Source organism: Xyrauchen texanus, chromosome 47 (genome assembly GCF_025860055.1).
Source record: "Xyrauchen texanus isolate HMW12.3.18 chromosome 47, RBS_HiC_50CHRs, whole genome shotgun sequence".
In the NCBI taxonomy this organism is placed as follows: Eukaryota; Metazoa; Chordata; class Actinopteri; order Cypriniformes; family Catostomidae; genus Xyrauchen; species Xyrauchen texanus.
In genome coordinates, this window is record NC_068322.1 from 11,766,238 (window position 1) to 11,783,409 (window position 17,172).

General features: G+C 37.1%; 1 protein-coding gene across 2 annotated transcripts in view; it reads right to left on the reverse strand.

Moving 5' to 3' along the window:
* Positions 1 to 17,172, reverse strand: part of LOC127638793 (plexin-B2-like) — a 144,966-nt gene that overhangs the window by 58,259 nt on the left and 69,535 nt on the right. Inside the window, exon 2 of one of the 2 annotated variants that reach the window (XM_052120527.1) lies at positions 12,601 to 12,674. The exons of the other annotated variant lie outside the window; for it this stretch is intronic. The gene's annotated coding sequence lies outside the window, so the exon portion shown is untranslated. The remainder of the gene's footprint in view (positions 1 to 12,600; positions 12,675 to 17,172) is intronic. 2 annotated transcript variants of the gene reach the window in all.

Consider the following 17,172-nt stretch of genomic DNA (forward strand, 5'->3'; position numbering starts at 1 on the left):
TATATATATATATATATATATTTATTTATTTTTTTTCCTGCTTTGTAGTAAAAACTAATAATAAATATAGTAGAAAATAGCATTAGCATGCGGCTAATGAACAAACATACAGTACATGCAAAGAGAATATGCGTTTCAGGTCCCAAAATGTCCCAAAACACAGTACAACACAGACATTCCCACCCAAAGTCACACTACTACTTGAGCCAGTGTTGCTGTCGGTCTGGCGAGGGTGCTTAAACATTGTCTTGTGTCTGTATTAACACAACCTAAGCTCTCATCACCTGGTTTTAACCTGGTTTTAACCAACTGAAGTGTCAGATAAAAAAAAAAAAAAAAAAAGATAATGTTTGACACAGACAAACTTGAGATAATGAGAAAAAGAGAGAGCTAGTTTGAGTCACAGTTGCCTACTTTACATCTTGTGCAGTCCAAAGACCCTGCTGCTGATCCATACAGCAGAAATAAGCGGGGCATTTGCAAGCTGCATGGAGCTCTGCACAGACTGCGTAGGAATCTGTTCTGGCCGTAATGCTCTGATAATTTCTTTAACCTAATAGGCTGTTGAGAAACCAATTCAGCTTACAGGGAATAATGCAGAAATAACAGCAGAAAGAGAGGGAGAGAGAGTGCAAGCCATTTTTAGAAAGAGGTGCAGAGCAACAAAACTAGAGAAAGGGACCAAAGACTAATTTCACCAAATATATCAAAAAGGCCCGATGAAATCAATAGACGAGCACAGATTTTTTGACCAGCTCTGATGTATTTCCTATTGCAATAGGAAGTCTGGGCAGGACATATTGAAGAGCTTGCTTCTTTTTATAATATAGCTAATAGGCTTTAGTTACATCACAGCCATGAACTATAATTTGCTACTTGCTAGTCGATTGCAGGTGATTTTGGGAGGTGGTACATTTTCATGCTAGAAAGCATTTGGTTCGATAAAACTCTGTGTAGAGCTGCATGAGTCACCAAAGTTTTTGGTCCGTTTCCCCCAGAAGAGAAAGACTGAATTTTAAGATGGCTTGAAAGCTAATAGACACGGACTAAAAGTCACAAAAATAACTATTAGTGTACAAATACTCTTAATCAGAATCTGAGCAGATCGGCCTGGCTATAAACACACACATGGCCTAAAATCTGTGTTTCTACAGTCATTACAGAGGAATCTGGGCTGTGATCTCAAATCTCATCAGGAATGAGAATATATTCATGGATCTCTATCGGAGCTCAATCTGGCTATAACCTGTGGGTGGATTTCATGATCTGAACCTCATATATTGCACGTAATAAAAAATGAAAATGGTGTATGAATAAAATGTATTAAAAGGCATGACATAAAAAAACTCAAGACACAAGACGGTGACCACACACACACACAGAGAAAATCAATGAATAAAAACAAAGCAAAACTCCAATTACATTTCAGTGTTTTTCCCAAGCAATTAAAATTAGCTTAGGGAAAAATATATCATTACCTACTAGGGAGTGATATAGCAAAGCCTTTTGACGTTATTCAATGTATTTTACTATTTATGTATTTAAGTGCATGACTCTTGCATAATACAAAAAAAGGAGAAATTTTGAATCCTGTATTGGTTGTTTTTTTCCCAGCACTTACAAAGGAAATTACATTTCTTGAAATGAAATTACTTGACCAAACTTGTAACTTGTATGTTCCATACAGAAAGTTAACGAACAGCATGGGGAAAAAAACTGCCCATTCTTCAACATTTCTCCTTTTGTGTTCAACAGGAGAAATAAACAAAAAGTATTAAAAAAAAATCATACAAGTTTGGAACTACATGAGGGTGAGTAAACACTAACCAATGTCTCATTGTAATTTTTGAGTGAACTATTCCATTATCGTCCAAAAAAAAAGTTATTTAAAATCATGAACCCAAAACCCAAATAACATGACCATGGCAACATTTTTGAAAAATGAAATGAGATTTCTTTCCCAGTGAAATGTCCAGAGGGTGGCGCCAAATCCGAGTGAAATGGTGTCTTAATTAGACGAGGTTCTTAAGGTGAATTTTAGATTTTTTAATGAGTAAAATGTACATTCCTAAACTACAACTTTAACTAAAACCAAGTCAATAGTGTCCAAAAAGAAAACGATAGGTTAACATAATATACATCCTTACCCTAAACCAATGTCTAATCCAAAAACGACAGTGCCCTAAAAGCAAATGCAACCTTGAAATTCACATTTTATGAAGCAAAAGCTTAATTTCACATCACTTCTATGAAACTTCTGCAGAATACCATCATGTTGGAATAAGAGTGTGAATGTACGTGGGTCTGTAATACAAGCGTTAAAACACATTGTTTTTCAAATGACGCGTTAGTGTAAAAATTCTGCGATATCATAGCACAGCAGTGTGAGATTAAGAGTGAAAAATAAGGGTTAATAAAGTAGAAATCAGCCGTTGTACTCGTGAAGTGCGAGAGTGAATAAAATGCAATTGTTGTAGCACCTCTAGTGTTCATTTCACCAGGAAACTAGCAAAACATAGAAAGCAGCACATAAAACTCAGTTTGCACAAATGTAGATATAGTAATGATCATTCTATGAGACTAGGTTGCATTCTGAATATGTTGTGAATATTTAATATACCACGCTGCCCTATTATAAATTGAATGAAACAGTTGTCCTCTCTACAGTTTTAACTTTGTATTGTAGAAAGAACAGAAGAGAGAAGATGCACATTGAGATGGCATGAGGAAGAGGATGAGAGAGGAAGGTAAATCAATACTCTGTCTGAGCTGAAACTCCTCAAGCGAGCATCTCGGGACACTTGCAGAAAGTCTTGCAGAATCTGACAGCTAATTGATTCTCATGAGCTTCCAGAAAGACACTGTCACCGTGAGGCAACACGAGCGTATTATTATCAAAATACCAAGTGACATAGTGAAAGGTCAACACAATCGTAAGGTGTCATACCTGTCTGTGTGTCAAAGACTTAGAAAGAGCAGCAGACAGGGACTAGCATACAGAAAAGCACTTGGCATAACTCCAAAACCTGATGTGACCTCATGTCAAATGAAAAACCCATGACAAGCACTAAAAGTTTTTACAAGTCAATTAAAATCTCATTTGGAGGCCCAAGTCTGTGTCTGTGCCGGGCTCCAGATTTCCTCTCAGTAGCTCTCTCTCACGACTCTTGACCTCAGTGCTCTCCATTCATTGACCCAGCTGTAAATGGATGAGAGGCTGTTTACTCAGAGAGGTCATATGATCTGTTAGGTCACTGTACATTAGCTAATTCAGGGAAATTCAAGACTAGAAATGTTCAAGATAGACTTTTACATTAGAAAAATATGAGTGGTATTTGCTTGTGTAAAACAAACATGATGCAAGGGTGTTGTGTGTGGTTGCCAGGGGATTGTTATGGTGTTCTGGCTGGTTGCTAGGGCATTGTAAGATTGTTGCTAGGGTGTTTCGGGTGGTTGCCTCCTGGCCAGTCCAAAGAGTCCACCCTAAATCATGATATTCTGGTCACTAAAAATCAGGGACTAAAAACGGTTCAAGGAATATGATTTTCAATTGTTCCGGAGTGAAAACTTTATTTTTAAATGCTGGTAACCGGTTATAACCAATATTCCAATTTATTTTTTCATGAAACCAAAGGGATTATCAGAGTACATTTGTGGAACTACACCACATCATGTTGCTTGTAAAAATGAAACATGTGCTTTGATACTGAAGGAAACTGCTGCATCACACATTTCTTTGCCTTATCGCCCATGTGGATGTTGCATTCTGTGAATTAAAACCTTTTTAACAACTATGTATATTTACTACATATACATACATGGTTAATCCAGACACAATGAAAACTACAGTCTTAACTGAATTATTGCTAGATATGTTGCATTAATGCAGATTTGATGCAGCTGGGTTTTGATTGAAAAGCAGACCTGTAATTAAAATTATAATTAACTCATAATTAACTGTATGATTATGATTTCTCTGCTGATAAATCCACCACACAGAAAAAATTAAATGATGCAAGTCAAGAGGCTTATTTTGAGCTTGTTTTTTCCACCCAGGATTCTGTTGCGAGATCTGACAATATGGCAACTGGTATTTCACTCACCCATAGCGCGCAGTACTGTCATTTAAATAGAATGTTATTAAACATTATTTTATTTTGTTCTAATCGGTTACCATTTGGAAAGTAGGCTGTGGAAGATCTGTACCAGAACGAAAAAATATAGTTTTTTTGCTCAGAACGAACCGAAATGAATTTTTTTTTTACACGTTTTTAGTCCCTGCTAAAAATAGCTCAAGTCCTTCATTTAAAGTATAATTTTATCAACCAGTAGGCAAGAATCGTAAGTCTAATCACTTACAAAAGTAACAGTGCACCTCTACTCGGCAAGCCACAGCTTGTACAGTTGGGAACAACTCACTTTTGGCGCCCCTCCATGGACATTTTACCCAGAAAATGGAGCTTACACGTGCCTATACACCAAACAACACTCACCACTTTGGCCACTGAGGGCACTGTTTAAAATTTTGGTAAGCACAGACCAATATTAGCAACAAATAAAACAATATAAACTAGTTCCACTAGTGTCACCAAAATGGAATTTCAAAGATAATCACCATTTTCAAACAGATTCCAGAAAACTCCCCTTGTCTTCCATTGGTTGTACAAGCAGACAGTCCTGCCCTCAAACTCACATCACTGGTTAAGCTTATGTTGCTGGATTGGGTAGAGCAAATTGCTTACTAATAGTTGACTCGGCATATTAAGTTGGGATATGAAAAAGAATTTTAACATCTTGAAGAAATTACACACATCGGCTTTAAATGCAAGAAAGATAGCTTGTATATTTGTGGTGTTAAAATAAGTAGCATCATGCTGACTGTCTTTTGACTGCCACATCAAAGATGTTTTGGCGAGCAAACACTCACTAATTAATTTACCTTTTACTAGGGTTGCTCCGATACCAAAATGTTGTCATCGGTACGATACCAGCCCTGGTACCTCGGTATCGATCCTAAAACAATACTATAATCAACGAATAAAAAATTACTTTTTTTTTTTTTTATGAAATTACACAGAAAATGACTTGATAAAAAGAACTGCATAAAGTCTTACAGATTCAAATTATGCATTTTCTGATTAAATTTTTCTGGATTCCATGTTGAATGTTTTAATTAAATGGAGTTTAATCAAATTGATACATACACTTATAAGCAAATAAAAATATCATATTGCTTTTCATTTTCTTTTCTTTTGTTTTTTTTTTACAAAAAATTGCAATAACATTTTTTGTAAATCAAAATGCTGCACAACAGAGCTTCACCGTATTAATGAAAAAAAAAAATCTGATTACCTGTGGCGTAATGCTGCTTGCATTTGTAAAATTGCTTGCAGATAATAATAATAATAATAATAATAATACTACAACCATTTAATATTACATAATTGTTATTATTAGTATTATTTGTACTTTTTGAATATAACATTTTTAAATTCAATTCAAAATGTCTTAAATTTCACATATCCATTTCATTAGAGCTTTCATGTTAGCGGGACTTTTATTTTAACAGACCTTTGAGTTCTTCCTGTTTTTGGGTTAGTTATATCAAACTTCCCATTAATGCTGGGATACTCCTGTCGCAACTCTCGGGCTGAAATCTCTGAGCTGCACCAGGAGAGTTAATTTAAGTATTAAAAGCCATTTATACTCTTTTTATTAAAAGTGTATGCATCAATTTGATTAAACACCATTTGATCATAACATTTAACATGAAATCCAGAAAAGGCTTTTAATTGTTGATTATAGTATCGATACCAAAGTACCAGGGCTGGTATCATACCTAAGCCAAAAGTTTGGTATCAGAACAACCCTAAACACACTGCGTGAAAACTAAGCTCCAGTAGTATGGGCCCGTGTGGGAATCGCATGACAGAGCAGAGCGGCACCTGTAGTGTACAGCATATGTGACTGTATATTATTTAAATAAATTACATCCTTCTGCTGTTTAAATATCACACTTGGCCATATCCAGAGTTTTTTTTTTTTTTAATTGTCATTGAATTCACCTCAAAACTGTCACATCTCATATCATTTTGCTAATGACAGCATACTGTAATATGGTACCGACACTAGCAACAAGATAATATCGTACCCTTTTAATTGTTAGTGCCGGTAAACCATGCAACCCTACCCTTTACCAGCTCCTCCCCTCTTCACTTCTCCATTCCTCTTCCTCGGTCTCCTTGCACCATTTCTTTCTACTCCTCTGGGTCAGATTAGCCCTGCCAGTCATGAGGAGATTTTGATGCAATCTCTCTGTTTGGTGATGCAGGATCTGTCCAAACTACTTTGAGCAGTTCATGGAGGCTGAACCCAGATCAGCTTCTAAAGAGCATTACAGTCTCCCAGGATATCAGGGCAAACAACTTCCCCTCCCCTCACACACTATGAACCACAGTTGATGTTTAAACATTCCATCTCTTCTGCTGGCATGCCGTGTCACAGGCTCTCTGCTAGATCACCGATCATGGAATAGATTATAGCTATTACTGCCGAGCAAGTAAATGTATCCTTCAAACATCAACCAACAAATCAGTCTAGCAAGATAGACAGAGACAAACCAGGGCTATACAAAATAAGGATGTCCTTAAGGCCCCAGGACCAGTAGAAACAGTCATATGGAACAACATAAGGATATATTAAGAAGCCTCAGGCCATGTACACACAACTACATTTGTTTAGAAACCTCTCAATCACACTAGAATAGCACTTTCCTCTACCACAGACTTTTAATAACATTCTCTATTATTGTAAACTTTGGAAATGTAATGGCATTACAAAACAAAACAAAAAAATCGAACTTAACAGATTAGTGTGGAAGTGGCCAAATACGTTTTCATTTGAAACTGCATTAATTTCTCTGTGTTTTCGCCTTCCATCCACACAATTTTTGTCCAGCGCACACTAAGCATTTGAAAACACTCTCCCAAGTGGATACATTTGAAAATGCAGTCTCTACATTGTAGTGTAGACTGGGAAAAGAGATATTATAAAACGATAACACATTTTGTTGTCATGTGCTGCAGTCATGTGACACATTCAACCCAAAACCAAAAATCAAGATGGTGACAAAGTTTCAAAAGGTGACAAAGTTTATTCTGAATTGCTGTCCGATGAACAATTGCACCTCAGCCCGTACACTGTAATGACACAGGGCCACGCTTCGTAATTTTTTTTTTGCATGCGCAATAAGGGACTTTAAGCTTTTTCAAAGGATTCAGTATAGACAAGCAACATTTGGAAACATCTGAAAATGGCAGTGTGGATGGAGAGCGTTTACAATTATTTTAAATTACATATATCTTTTAGGGCTGCCGCTTTAACGAGTTAATTCTGTGCGATTAATTTGACAAAAAACTAACACGTTAAAAAATTTTTACGCAATTTATTGCATGCCCACGGACCATAATATGGAAGATTCCTGAGAAATGCAAGCTTGTAGTACCACCCGTTTACTCCAGAGGGCAGTAAGTGACATGAGCAACGCACAGTTTATACAGTGAAGAAAACACTTCAGTAGGCAGAAACACACAAACATGCATTACGTTCTTTCATTCAAAACACTTGGAGCGCAAATGCGATCTAAGGGATCTCAAGATGCGTTTAAAGATTGAGTATTAAACTTTATTTAATTTGACACAGTGACCCGTAGGTGTGAATTGACAGGCCGTTAAACAAGCCCTCATAATAAATCTCAAACTGATTGACAAATTCACTTGTGAAAAGGATTGCTGTGAATTGTATGCCAATGATTGACTTATGTTCAATAATATGGTAGTAAACAACATATTGAATACTAAAGCCGCTTTTTGTATGGCCTTATCAATGATGAACTCTTCTGCTACAGGAATGCAAAGCATTTTAATTATCTGAATATTTATATATATATCATTTTATATATTTAAAGATAACAATGTATAATTATATATTTATATAAATATGTATAATCAATATATATTGATATATATTATAGTTAAAAATGTTAAATCGATTGACAGCCCTAATATATATATATATACACACACACACACACACACACACACACACACACACACACACAGGACAGTGAAAGTATTGGTAGGGCAACTAAAAATCTGAACTACTGGCTTGACTCGGCCAGAAGGACGAATCCTTCTTGAATTCAGTCCTGCAAAAAGACAAAGACTTTAAAGGAATAGAAATGAGAGGAACATGCTTCTTTCCTGATACCATCTTCCTTTGGATCTATGGGCTTTGAATCAATTTCCCTGAAACTGCTCATATTCACTCAATCCCTTCCCCTCTGACTTCCCCCTCTCTAACAGTTTATGAACTGGGGGGTTGACAGGTGAGACTGCCCATAATTCCTCCATAGCAGAGGTTCGATAATTTCAGGAAGGGGCTATATATCTAACTCCATTGCATATTATTACATGAGGCCATAATTCTCCAGCTCTTGATGTATAAGACTGCAGAGTTTCAATCTAGCAGAGTTACTTGGCCGAAGGGCTTCCCACTATAAAATTGAGCCACTAACAAGTAGGGAGAGTTGGCAGGACTGCATACACTCAGAGTCCAATATTTGCCATTTTCATACCGGCCATTAAACTGTATTTTGTATTGTTTTAATCAAATAAAATTTAAAAAACATGTTAACATGACAACAGATTTACTCAGGCTAGATGATTTTTTTCTTGTATATTTTGTGTAATTTGCAGTATCCAGTCTCCGTCTCTCTATAAAACTGCCTCTTACACAAAACGTAAAGACACATTCTGATTTTGTGCCTCATATCTTTGTTTGGTGGCTTAATGTGATTAATATTCCACTTGTGTGTCACAGAGTTCTGAAGAAAATAAAAACTTTAAGTGATCCAGATAGACTTGACTTGAGATAAACTATTGATACTTCTGATACTGATGTGGAATCAAGAATATTGATCCTCACATAAAAATATAGATTCTGAATTTTGTATTATTATTATTTAGATAACATGAATATTAATGCATCTCATAAGCTTCAAAGTGTAAAAAAATTATTAAATGAGTGAACTGATGCATGGCACCGGAACTATTTTTTTTCTTGATGTGCAAAAATGCTAAAATACACTAGCAGTCAGACAGCGCTCACCCATTCAGTCACAGCACATGTTCAAATGAGGTAATGATAGAAAAACAGAAGTTATTCACACTAAGTAATGACAAACCTAGAGGAGACATGTATTATAATGGACTTGTGTGAACATTTTTAAAGGTTTACTTAAATTCAGTTGTTAAAATAATAATAATGATCTGTAATCCTCATTAATAAATGATACACTTATGAAAACTTTCCATGGATTTACTATAGTAATATTGTATTAACCATGGCTGCAGTACAAATTTTTTTTTTTTTCCTTTTTGTCAGAAAGCAAGTCTTTTATGCAATTAACCATGGTTTTACTACAGCATTAAGATTAAGATTTAACTTTATTGTCATTGTGCAGAGCCAATGAAATGCAGTTGTTTTCGCATATTCCAACTAAGCTGGGGTCAGAGCGCAGGGTCAGCCATGAAACAGCGCCCCTGGAGCAGATAGGGTCAAGGGCCTTGCTCAAGGGCCCAACAGTGGTATCTTGACGGTGCTGGAGCTTGAACCCCTGACCTTTCGGTCAGTAACCCAGAGTCTTAACCGCTGAGCCACCACTGGCCCATATGGATTACGGTAGTATGGTAACTTGGTTTTAGTAATAGTAACCATATAATAATATCTACGGTTAATTTTGAGGTTTTATATGTGGCTTAAACCAACGCATTTTTAAGGGTAAACAAAGCAGCCTAATAATTTCTGTTTAGGCCTATAAATATATAAAAAAATGTAAGTAATAATTTAAGTTAATAATTGTATCCAAAGAATTCATAATTCAATTCAATAGAGGTATCGTATTGGTATCGATATCGGCTATATTGGCCTAAAGTACTTGATATCAGATTGAAAAGGGAATAAGTGGTATCATCCATCCCTACTGAAATGTCACAGTTAAAGTTGTTCCACTGTAAATGTTGATAGCAGACGAGCAAGTCACTACATGTTTACTAATTAGTAGACTTTGTCTTTGATTTGAATCATTCTTATCACTTTAATCAGCAAGAGGCAGACAATAAATCTGAATTTTTGACTTAAATCGTTTTAATGTTGCAATTCCTAGTAAAGTTACCACCCAACTAGTTTTAATGACATGTACCTAAATGCTGAAAGACTTGGTGTCTAAGACATACACTTTCTCATATACATTCAGCTTAATCTAAAATCTCAATTTACAAAAAAAACAACAACTACACATAACACTACTCCAAGCTTACCATGTCAGTCACAATAACTCTTCCATCGCACTTCTGTATGTGTGTGTTTGTGTGATTTTGTGGCGTGAGAGAGAAGCAGGCTCCTAAGTTAATTTCATATATATATTTATTATTGCTTGCTCTCTGGGCTCCAGAATTTCACCCAAAACCAGACCTCTGCTCAAGCAGGACTCACTGGCATTTAAAATCCAAGAAGGGCCCTAAAGACTCATCAACAGCTGTTTGAATAAACCATTAAAACAGATAATGACAAGACCTACAGCAAATATGAGAGTTCGACAGAAGGTGCCTGTGGTTTGACCTCTCTGTTAAAAGGATGTGAGACGCCGTGGCTGAGAGAAAGTATTAATGAGGACCTACACACTTCCCCTCTGCACTTTAACACACACACACACACACACACACACACACACACACACACACACACACACACATTCAGGAACTAACACCCACACATGTGAGTCTCCAGGAGGCACTCCATTGACCCATTCCAAAACCAGAGGCAAATGGAGAAATATGAAATAATAACCCCATAAATATGAAATAATCACTTGTTTACTTTCATATGACTGTGTGTGTTTGCTGCTAATCACGTAGTGGCAGACTGACGCTCCCCAGGCTGTTATAGGATAGATTGGGCTGTTATAGGTCACATGGTATGGCCCTAAAACAATCTCAAACTCAAAGTTGGGGCTAACTTATGGCTAACATTGTATGCATATCAACTGGTCCATCACTAGAATCATCATTACCACAAAACCACAGATTGCCAAAATCTGAAGAAAAAATATAATAAGGAAACAGCCAAAAGTGGTGAGATTTTCTCATGCCAAGGAGACAGATTAGATGCCTAACACACATACTGTAGCTATTAAAACACAGCATTTACACCACATATTGCACACTTCCTGGGAGTAATCACCAAGTGAAAAACAAATGTGCACACACACATTATCATAGTGGCGTGACTGACAGGAGCTATTAATCATTGTCAGAGACTGAGGCAAAATCCTTTTTGAGGGGTTATGAAAAATGGGTTGCGATAGCAAAACAACATTTACCAAGGTCTCAGTCTTTAGCAAATATTTTCTTTCTGTAATAGGAGCTTGGTGTTAACCATTGCTGCTTAATAACCGGGTAAAAGCAAAACTAGATGTTGGGATTTTGTAAAAAAAAGCTGTTCATAATCTGCCTTGAAATCAGAATTTCCTTACCATCTCATGAAAAACATCAAACTGCCTCAGGCTCCAATATAAACACACTCAATAAGGTAAGGGTGGAAAGGACAGCTCTGTGTTCAATAGCTAGTGAGCTTCCTCGCAGTCTAAATAGGCAGCTACCTTATAAGCCAGAATCCTTAACATCATAAGTGTATGATTTGCAATGCTCTAAATAGGCAGCACCCAAAGGAGACTCTGCTTGCATCAGATTTTAACAGAGTTTGATGTTAGCATGTAGCTAAGCTAACCACGCAACACTCTAGAAAGCATAAAAATGCATTGCACATGCACAAATATTGGGGTAAACCACCCATTTTTACTTGCACTGAAATAGTTGTATCACTACTTTTCAGTATTTAATGACATAAAAGCTTTTTTATAATCAACATTTCTTGTTCGTCATCTTTGATTTATATTTTCGCTTAGCTTGTCTGAGTATATTCTGGGATTGCCTTCTCCACGAAGGATAAATGCATTGCACATGTAAAAATTTAGCTAAAATTAGGTATCTTGGTGGGAAACATTCCCTTTTGTTGCCGATTGCCTTTTGGAACAGCCTTCATATTGAAAATATGCCTGTGATGCCTTAAAATGTTGGCTCCTAGGCAGCTCACTAGGTTCCAATAACAGAGCAAGAATGTGTTTAGCGTATTGAGAGCGTCTGTGTTTTTTATTCAGGTTTGAGGGTCTGGTTTCATGTTTCATTGACCTTCTTTGTATAAAAAGTATTGAGCCAATCCTTCATTGAAACACAACAGCCAATCACGGCAATGAGGCAACGGCAGACGATCAGGGAGTGGCCCGAGAGTAAGACAGAAAGCTTTTAAAGACAATCTCATGAGTAATTACCACATTTAGATGCCCTCTCTCCTACTTAACCCTTCCTCTCCCTCCCTTTCTTTCTGAAAAACTATTTATCCTATTAAATTACTCCCTATTTGCACCACTCCTTTACCCTCCACACTGCAGAACAGTCTTGCATCGCTTTATTTACCACTTACTTTCACTTTTCCCCCTGTCTGACCTCCCCCTCCTTTTTTTCCCTCTGATCCACTTGAGTACTGCTGCAGACACACTATAAGAAACAGAGAGGGGAAAGATAGAAGGGCATTATTACAATGAAAATAATGGAGCCCACACAATGAATCCAATTCATGCACATTACCAATGCAGTGCCAGGCACTCATACAAGGTTAGAGTCAATAATGTTTCAGATTAGCCAATTTTGCAGCCCAAATAAATTATTTAAATGCTACATGTGTAATAAAGCCTATGAGTGAATCTAAAAGGCTAATTTGGATCAGCATTAACCTTGGGCTATTGCTTTAAACCACCTAATATTGACAATAAACCTGGCCCAATCAAGTGCTGGGTGTGTTGACAATCAGTGAGCAATAATCCACTCGGAATGATGGTTGTTTGTCTGTATTTGTGTTACTTTCTGTATCTGTCAGGGTGTGCATGCGAATGATTGTATATGTGGGTTATGTCACAGGAACTTTGATTGGTCATGGCCTATTTTTTCCCCAACAGTGGGTGTTGTAAATATACGCTGAATAGAACAACAGAGAAGCCTTCAGAAGCGGCTGGATCAAGGCTATGCCTCAGTGAGTCTAATAAAGCTTAGAGAGATAACAGATATGGGGTAGAATTGTGATTTTTTATTCCTCTGGCCAGCCTGAAGTCAGAAAGACAGACAGAGTGGTTCACAGAGAGGGAGACCAGATGTCCCATTTCTGGATACCATTTGTCCTGCTAATTAGTCATATCTTTCGATTTTTGTTTTTACATTGCTGTGATTGATGTTTTTTCTATCATGAGAAACTAGTAGGACAATGTCTAGCCTTATGTGACAAAAGGAGGGTGGGCTATGCTGTTCTTTGACCCATTAATTGAATGTTAAGAAACATGGATTGTTGTTGTTTTTTTAAACATGCTCTAAATTTTTTGGAATAAGTAATTTAAACTATCTAATAGCTTATAAAAACAAACCTGCTCACTTTGGAAATCTGACAAACCCGTTCATTGCTAGTCATTTTAGGAGAATTCTTAAGGTGATTTCAGGTCAACCTTTAGCTTTGTACTAACTGTAAACTGGTTTCGGTTTTTCTGACAGCCAGGAGAGGGAGGAAACCGCAAGACCCCAGATATAGTCCACAGAACAGCAGTTTTAACTTATAGGCCAATCACAAGTTTTTTTTTTTTTTACATGTAATACTTTTTACATGTTCGTGTCAGTGAATGTTTGCTGTTGCTAAGATTAGGCATGAGCAAACCTATGAATTTTCATAATCGACTAGTAGGTGGGTTGTCTAAACGAATAGTCGGTGTCAAGGGATCCATAAAAGTAAAAATTAAGATCTGTTATGTTCATGTGACCACAATTAGATATGTTTCAGAGGCATATACAGGTGCTAAGCTTAGCACATCAGCATTGTAACTTATGGATATTTAACAATTAAATAACATCTTTCTATAACATCTTTTTGCACAAAACTATCAAAGTAGGAAAAGTAAGAAATTAAAAAAAGCTCCAAAGATTGAGGTTTTTCCATGCTGACTGTTTATCACAGTTAAACAGCAAGCCATCATGACGCAAAAAAAAACGTTCTCCAAAAGGTGGCGTCTCTCAATTCATCTGAGATTTGTGTCTCCCATTAAAACCACCACCAATAAAAATATTAATGTTAGAAGTCGACCCCTCTAATAGACTAGTCAGTTGTTTGGTGACTACAGTAGTCGATTAGTCGACCACCCAGGCACGTCCCTAACTAAAATATAATTAAATTACATAAGCATGTGACTATATGAGATTTAATTTCATTAGTCTCATTTTTTTTTTTTTTTTATAATTTGTTTCATAAGTGCTAACATCTCTGACAGAGTCCTTAAATAGCTTTAAACGCACTCAAAAACAAACACACACACACACACACACACACACACCTCACACGCACCGTGCACCAGTGGATGTGCATTTTATCAGTGTCTGTGGACTCCACAACTGTCTCTCTTCTCTCAGAGTGATCATTCTGCTATTAAGATGAGTTAAAATCAAATTCCCTGAATCGGTGACTGACTTTGGTATACTTCCGGACTACTTACGGAACACTGCACAGTATTCTGGATACTACTATTTTTATAAGTAGCAAAAAAATAGGCATTATTCCATGATAAATGTTTCAAACTTTAAACACTTTTGTGGCATGACATTGCAAGTTGGAAATGTACTTAAAAAAAAAAACATCTTTTGTAAATTATATGTTTAGCGTTTTATGTATGCTTGATGAAGGTTGTGTGACCAAAACATCGCATATACATTTCTGATCATGTTTTGCAAGCTCATTTTTTCATTTTTGTCTTCAATCTTTTGTAAATATGTCTTAACTTTGGACAGTGAAATCAAATAAGGAGTAAAAAAAGAGATGTAAACAAATGATACTGTATTTACTTCCAGTTCATTCATCACACTGTTCAAATTGAGTGCAAATGCATTACATATACAGTATTCCATGCAATGTGATCTATTGTACACTGTACATTTTGGCAAATGTAGTATACATGTAGTATAGCATTTTCCCGGTGTGCCGACACACTTTGGGGCCGATCAGGCCATCAAGAGAAATGAGTGGGGCGGTGCATCGGCTGGGAAAATCTAAAATGAGCCACCGCGTTATGCAGAACGGACTACAAGACGGCGCCGCGATATGCAGAAAAGGACAGCGAACACACACCCCCTCTCTCCCCAACTTTTGGGCCAGTTGCTATGTAAAATCCCGGGCCGATTTCTCTTCCCAGTCCAGCCCTGTTAGTAGGTCATGTGAGTATAATATGCATATTGTATACACTTGCATACTGTGCACATTTTTTATACTGAAGAAATAAGGTAATATGTCAGTATGCAATTCCGAACATAGCCGCGACCTCCGACATTGTACACACACCTACTCTGATGGAACATTCTAATGTCTTTCACATATGGAGAATTTTCCCTGGGCAGTTTGATGATTTCAGAGGCTTAGTGTCAGGGCTCAAGGGGATTTGGGTGTGGCCAGAAACGTGGGCTTGAACCTTCATGCTCCATTTCACTGCCGTCCCAATTGGTGCCTCTCTTGTTTTCATTGTGATTTCTCTGCATCTACGCTGCCAGTCTCCATAAATTGGCTCCGTTTTGGACTCACCAATGGGAACCAGATGTTTGTAGTCGTGTGCTTGAATCCTGATCTCTTCCTGTCGCTTTCTATCACACCCACATGCATGCACACACAGGTTCATAACTAAAAGCGAATAATTCAAATGTACATGATCTGATCTATTGTATGCAGTATGCCCATGACTCATGTGCTTCATTTCAAGTCAATAGTCATTGTGTGGAATACAGTGCAATACAATGCAAGTCATATAGACTACTTTATTATACTTTAGCTTGCTTTTTTGTCATGGTTTTTTACACCTTATGTGTTTCACAACTAAAAGTAATATGGGTTTGGAACAATATGACGGCAAGTTAATAATGAAAACAATTGAATTGTCTTGAATAAACTATTCCTTTAAATCAACAAACCACCCAAACTCAAAAAAGCTGATTTTCCATTTTGTCCATGAGTTGGGGATATTTAGGAGCCAGCAAAATACCTCCATCAGTAACAAAGGGCGTTCTGTAATCGGAGCGTTTAGGCGCAAGTTGTCCAAAACATTTTAAATCCTGTTCAAAACTTGGCATGAGGTGCCAAACCCCAAAAGTTCCTAAAAATATTTTAAAGAAGGAAACTGAAGGCTGTTTCTGTAATCTTTCCCACAGCAAGAGTCAGTCTGCTCTTGGCAAACACAACACAGTTCCAACACACTAAAACACCACCAAAAAAAAAAGTCTTGAAGCAACCACGAAACCAGAGGCTGACCTTTACGATCAGGAACACACACACACAGGCTTGGTCTGCAAATAATTGTGGACCACCACAATGCACTTTATAAACACACATATGCACAAACACACATGATCCAGATTCAGGTTCACTCTGGAAGCTCTTTTGGAGCAACCTCCATCTGCGATCTTCTCACCAACACACCCACAGTCACAATTATGAGATGAAGTGTGTGTGGAGGGGGCAGGACAGCACAATTATGTTAGCTTTGTAAAGCAAACATAATAAAAATGAATTTATTTCTGATGGATGAGGAAAATAAAGTGGATTGAGTAGCTTAGCGCATGCCAAAATTGAGAAAGTGTTTTCAAATTGGGAGCTTCCAGTACAGTTTTTTTTTTTTTTTTAAAGAATTGAATTTGTTTTATAATACCAACAGTCTAATCATAGCAGTCGGAGTTGTTGTTGAAAACTGTACGTGGTGAGGACATCATCTGACCCCCACAGCCAACAGTTGCTTCTGGTTCGAGACCTGCCGATTTAAAGGCTGATTTATACTTCTGCGTTGAATCTACGGCGTAGGCTCCGTGTAGTGGCCAACGCATTGCTTTGCAGCTTGCATTTATAGATCTGCGTTGGTTTGTCTGTGTTGTTCTGGGAGTAAACAGCCAAAATCCCAATTAAACATTTCATAGCATAAGCATTGGA